This window comes from Hippopotamus amphibius, chromosome 13 (assembly GCF_030028045.1).
Source record: "Hippopotamus amphibius kiboko isolate mHipAmp2 chromosome 13, mHipAmp2.hap2, whole genome shotgun sequence".
NCBI classification, from domain to species: domain Eukaryota; kingdom Metazoa; phylum Chordata; class Mammalia; order Artiodactyla; family Hippopotamidae; genus Hippopotamus; species Hippopotamus amphibius.
In genome coordinates this window covers 60,179,413-60,185,585 of record NC_080198.1, presented here as the reverse complement: position 1 = coordinate 60,185,585, position 6,173 = coordinate 60,179,413, and the positions used below count along the sequence as shown (strand labels likewise).

Genomic DNA, 6,173 nt, shown 5'->3' with positions numbered 1-6,173 from the left:
CAGTTCTTGTAAATCTTCCTGATACTGATCCAGACCTCTTTTTTAAATAAATAAATTTATTAAAAAAGCTCATCTTTATATGGACTTAAAATGTTATGAAATTTAAAAAATGTTATTAAAGTATAACATGCATAGGTGAATTATAAAACTTCTGATAATTTAAGTGATAAAATAAATGTCTATTGTAGGAAGTAGTTATAGTTTTCAAATACACCTGTCATTAATCAGTAGCAGAGTGAATCATACAGAGTCATTTGCTTTTTCCCCCTTTTCTTTTTTTTAAAGAACTTTTATTGAGATACAATTGACATACAATAAATTGCATATATTTAAAGTGTACAATTTGATTTTTTTTCTTATTAGTAGTGTATCTATTGATCCAGCCTTTTTTGAAATCACATCTTATGCAGTAGAGACTACACTTACATTGAAAATAAATTCCATGAGTCAGTACTTAGACTCAGATGTTCCATAACAAAACTAATCTTAGTAAAATTTTAAAGTTTTAGTAGCTCAGAAAATAGCGGAGAGAATTGTAAAATGATGGCAGAGCTCTGGTGCTTCTCTACAGTAAAAGTTCCCTGGAGAGAAAAGAGAGAATTCTTAAATAGAGTAATGCAGGCAAGGAAATATTTTCTGACTAAGGTTTTCTCTCTAAGAATCTATTATGAAGAGCAGAAAACCCAAAGAAATCAATTTTTTCTTAAAAAAGAATGGCCAAACTCTCAGATTAATGGAGTGACACCCAATTAATACATGTGCTGGCACTCTCAGAAGGCCCCTGGAAAGTCTGAGTTCTGTCATATTTTGCATCTTATTTGCGTGTCATCCTTGTGCAGGGGTCATGCTAATCTTCTCTGTATCGCTCCAATTTTAGTATATGTGCTGCCGAAGCGAGCACTAGATTTTGCATCTTATTTATTGGGGGAACCAATCAAGAAAGTATGCCTTTCTCCCTTGTCTTGGTCTTTGGGGCTGCTATAGCAAAAAACCATAGACCAAGTGATTTAAAACAACAGAAATTTATTTCTGACAATTTAGAGGCTGGAAGTCCAAGATTAGGGTGCTGGATGGTTGGATTCCGGTGAAGGCCCTCTTCTGAGTTATAAACTGCTGACTTCTTGCTGTGTCCTTGCTGGGTGATAGGGTGAGCTGGCTCTCTGGGACATCTTTCACAAAGGCACGAATCCCAATTATGAGGTCTCTGCTGTCATGACCTAATCATCTCTAAAGGCCCCCACCTCTTAGCACCATCACTCTGGGGGTTAAGATTTCAACATATGAATTTTAAGGAGACATAAACATTCAGACCATAGCACCCATATTGTAGAACTTTCACAAAAATATTGGTGTTTGCATGGTTAGAGGAGAATTGAAAAAATCTTCCAAAAGCATAAATCCATGAATTATGAATAAAGGTGGTATATCTATTCAGTTACCCTTTCCTTGTGTCAAAGAACTGTCTTAATTTCCACTTTTAGTATTTATGCAAAAACATAATAGGAATTATATAATTCTTAAAAAAAAACACTGCAATACTTGAAAAAGAGAACAATTGAAAGAAAAGATTTAAAGAGTAAAGAGAGATAAAACATCAAAGAAGGATTGAAAAATGTATCAGGAACCTAGGATAATAACTGTAATTGGTTATTATGTTTATTTCTGAGTCCCCTAGGACTTCCTCTCTCCCCCAAAAAGTGAAGGGATAGAGGGACTAATATAAACAGAAAGTAAACAGAGAGCCTGGAGAACCCAGAGGAATAGCTACATAATGCACCGCTTAGAAAGCCTCTCATATACAGTTGGGTCTCTCAAGTCAACATTCAGTATTTTCTTCAACTTATTTATGACTTCTCTTAGGAGAATTTGATGAATCGAACTTCTGGGCTTCTGATTAATGCAATAGCTACCCAAAGAGCAGGAAGCAGATTTACAGTCAAGTGTGAGAATTTAGATTTACATTTTTCTCTTGAGATATGCCTTCTCATTTTCTCATAGGATGGGGTCCATAGAGTAACTGAGGTAGAATATATATTAAAGGAAAAAGTCCTGAATCTCATCAAACACTTATGCACTATTTGGGTTTGTGTCATATAGTATAGAATAAATAACAATATTTTTCATAATTGTAACTGTGTTACTAATTTGTTTTCTAACCACAAAGGCACTTCAATAAAATTTTAAGTCTAGTGGTTGAGTAAAACTGTAATTGAATAATTTCACTGATGCAAAATATATCCCAAACAGCTAAATGATATTGCTTGTTGCTTGGGATTATTTTGAATTTTTTAAAGGAATTATACAATTTTAGTTTTAAGCTTAAGCACCAATAAATAATTGTTGATTAAATAAATAAATAAAGACTAAAATGTCAGGATCAGCTACTTTTAAAATATGCTTAAGTATTAAGATTAATATGCTTATTGCAAACATTCAAGCAATACAGAGGTATATGAAGAAACAATTCTTAGTTTTCCCTTCTACCTCTAATCCTATCTTCCTGAAAAAACCAATATTAACATTTGGTGGGTATCCTGGTATTCTTCCATATTTTTTAGTGTGTGTGTGTATGTAGACATGGAGATATATATATATATACACACACACACACATATGGATATATATATTCACATTTATAGAGGTTTATTCTTTATATCATAAAAAGATCATATCATACATATTATCCTACAACTTGCATTTTTTTCACTTATTTACATATCAGATTTTCAGGTCAGTACAAAAAAATCTCCTCTTTAATTACTGCAGAATCCTTTGAACTCCTAACAACTGCAGAATCATCTGTCATGTGGCTGTACCTTAATATACTTAACTATTGCTTTATTGATAGCCATTCAGGTTGTTTTCAGTCACTTTGGTGTTACCAACATTGCTGCAGTGAACGCTTTCCTACATACAACCTTTCATGTTTGTGATTTTATTTCTATATGATGAATTTCTAGAAGTAGAATTACTGAGTTAAAGGCTATGTACATTTAAATATTTTAACAGAAACTGTCACATACTTTCCAAAAAGAAGCAGTTCAAGCTCCCATCATGAGTGTGTGAGATTGCCTGTGCTCCACATCTTCATTAGCACTGGAAATACTAATCTTAAATGCAACAATAATGGGTAAAAAATGATATCTGGTTATTTTACTTTGCATTTTTCTTGTTACTGTCTAGTTGAGCATTTGTGTCTTTGTGAATTGCATTTCTTCTTCTTTACATTGCCTTTATATTTTCTTTGCCCACTTTTCTATGGCAGGATTTTTTGTTTTGCTTATTAATCAGTAGAAGCATTTTGCATTATAGGAATATAACTGTCAGCCATGAGTTTTGTACATATTTCCTTTTAGAATATAGTTTTTTTCCTTGACTTTGTTTATGGTGTTTTATACCAAGCTGAATTCTTTTTGTTTTACTACTTAAAAAAAAATTAGTTATCTTCTTTGTGGCTTCTGGGTTCCCTTTATTGCTTAAGAATTTCTTGACCTTGAGGTTTTATAGATAACCTCCTCTTTAAAAAATATTTTTCATAGTTTTATTTTTAGGTTTAGCTTATTAAACCATCTGAAATTTATTTTTGTATGAAGTGAAGGTATGCCTTTATTTGTTTTCCATTTGTATGTACATTTATACAAATGCTCTCTTTTCCCACGGATAGAGATGCTTCTTTTATCATGTATTGTTACTATGTGTACTTGGATCTATTTTGGATTTTCTGATCTGTTTCGTTTATCTATTTGGCTGTTCCTATGCTAATATTATACTGATTTCATTAGTGTAGTTCAATAATTTAAGTGTCTTGTAGGTACAATTTCAGTATCCTTTTCTCCCTCTCGCCCCCAAATATCATGGCAACAATCACATATTGATTCTTCTATAAGAACTTTAAAATGTTTTTCCAGTTCTTCAAGAAGCTCATTGGTAATTGCATTGAATTTATGTAACTACTGAGGAAAATTGCCATTATTATGGTTTAGTTTTGTCCCTCTCTTCCTTTCCTCAGCCTTGGGAGGATAATTTGTCCCTGAGATATCCCTTAGGGATGAATCCTCCTAAATCTAAAATGTAATTTCCACAGAAAATTTTGGTGTTTCAACATTTAACTGACAGAGCATTCTCAATTGTGTGTAATTGAACAGTTAAGGCAGAACACAACAATAAAGGTAAAGGAATAAAACAAGGCAAATGATGCAGAAGATCATCACAACTGTAACTAACAAGCTGTGCGCACTCCGAGGAAAGGATGAAAGGCGTCATGGGCCGAGCACATCGCTGCAAAGGCGGCAGCATGTTGGTGCGTGTCTCCAGGGGCTTGGCTGCTACTGAGGACAGAATCCAAGTGACTTCCCCTAATTGCAAAGAGATACCTCTTTTGCTGAAATAGGGTGTAAGATGAAATAACTCACAAAGTCACATCCTTGTAACTTGATTAGGCTTTCCAAGAACATGGAAAACGTCTATAAACCGTTTCAGCTTTTGTTGTGTATTCTTATCCAATACCCAATACGATGCTTCTGCACTGTAGGTCAGTAAATAAATGTTTACTAACATTGTGAATTGATTCATTCAGGAGAAAAAGTTAAATGAATTAATTTCTGGAAAACTGGCAGATGTATTTTTTGCTTCTACAGTTTCTCTTGCACCAGCCCTACTGCAGGAGGCAATGCTTCTGAACTCACATTTATCTTTGGTGCTGTCAGCTGTCCTCCAAACTTCCCATTAAGAGCTACGATAACCCATTTTTTTGAAAAGTGGATCTACGTTACATAACAGGTTTAATTTACTACATGTTCATGATTGCGTCCGAGTTCTATTTGGCATAGCTGTCTTCACTGGGATTTCTTGGTTTCTAAGCAGACTTCATGCATAGAAACAACTTCAGGACTTGGGCAACCCATTATGAAGTGTCCACCTAAGGTATGAGCAAATTTGAGAGGTTATGGGGTTCAAAGTGGGTGTTCATTATCATTTTAATGACCTTCAGAGGTATCACCCAAGTAGACGGAGTTCTGATTGGGGGTCAGAATGAAATATATATAGAAAATTACTTGTCAGAAACTAATAGTTGGGGGGCTTCCCTGGTGGCGTAGTGGTTAAGAATCTGCCTGCCAATGCAGGGAACACAGATTCAATTCCTGGTCCAGGAGGATCCCACATGCTGCAGAGCAACTAAGCCTGTGTGTCACAACTTCTGAGCCTGTGCTCTAGAGCCCGTGCTCCACAACGAGAGAAACCACTGCGATGAGAAGCCCGTGCACCACAACGAAGAGTAGCCCCTGCTCGCTGCAACAAGACAAAGCCCATGCGCAGCAGCCAAGACCCAATGCAGCCAATAAAAACAAACAAACGACAACAAAAGAACCCTAACAGTTGGGAAATAAAAAAAATACATGGGTAATTTTAGTTCAGTGTGACAAAAGTCACTGAAAAGTAAACACTGAGTGCCTAGATACGTAAAGAAGGCATCCAACTAATTATTTTGTGAATCAAGATAGAATCAGGAGAATCTTGGTGAGGTTCAAATAAGTCAAAAGGAACAGGTGGGAAATGGATTTCAAGATGGTTGAAAGAGAAAATATATTCCAAAGGACTGTGGCTATCTAGACCTTCAAAGGTTACTGAGTGGAGATTGCTTGCGCCTTCCTCTTTTTCTGCTTTGTCTGTACAAATTTCCCTTGTAAGACTGCAGCTGACACCTCCTAATCACCTTAGCAGAAAAGATGCAACCTGCTTCAGTGGCTGTGGGGAAACAGGAGCCATGAGCTCAGAGGGTGGGTGTGGAAGGACTTGGTTATGATCTGTCAGCCTCACTGTTGATTTGGCCAGAGATGTTATCCATGGTGCTACCTGCTAGAGTCCAACTGTTACCCAGGTAACCCTGTTCTGATAAAGCATTTCGCTTTCTCCACTAGGCTAAGCCTTCCTAAGCCTGGGCTAGTTGCCTTAAGTCTGTCCTAGTAGAAGAACAGATTAGTGTCAGGTTCCTGTTGCTCCAACCAGCCCATCTTTTTTTTTTTTTTTTTTTAAGAACTTTTATTGAGATACAGTTAACATACAATAAACTGCATATATTTAGAGTGTACAATTTGGTATCCCAATCTCCCAATTCTTTCCTCCCCCCTTTCCCCACTTGGTGTCCATATATTTGTTCTCTGCATCTATGTCTC

General features: G+C 35.8%; 1 non-coding gene across 1 annotated transcript; it reads right to left on the bottom strand.

The window, feature by feature from the left end:
- Positions 1 to 793: 793 nt before the first annotated feature.
- LOC130835435 (U6 spliceosomal RNA) lies at positions 794 to 901 on the bottom strand. Its single transcript, XR_009048919.1, has one exon. It is a non-coding gene; the product is annotated as a U6 spliceosomal RNA (small nuclear RNA).
- Positions 902 to 6,173: the final 5,272 nt, after the last annotated feature.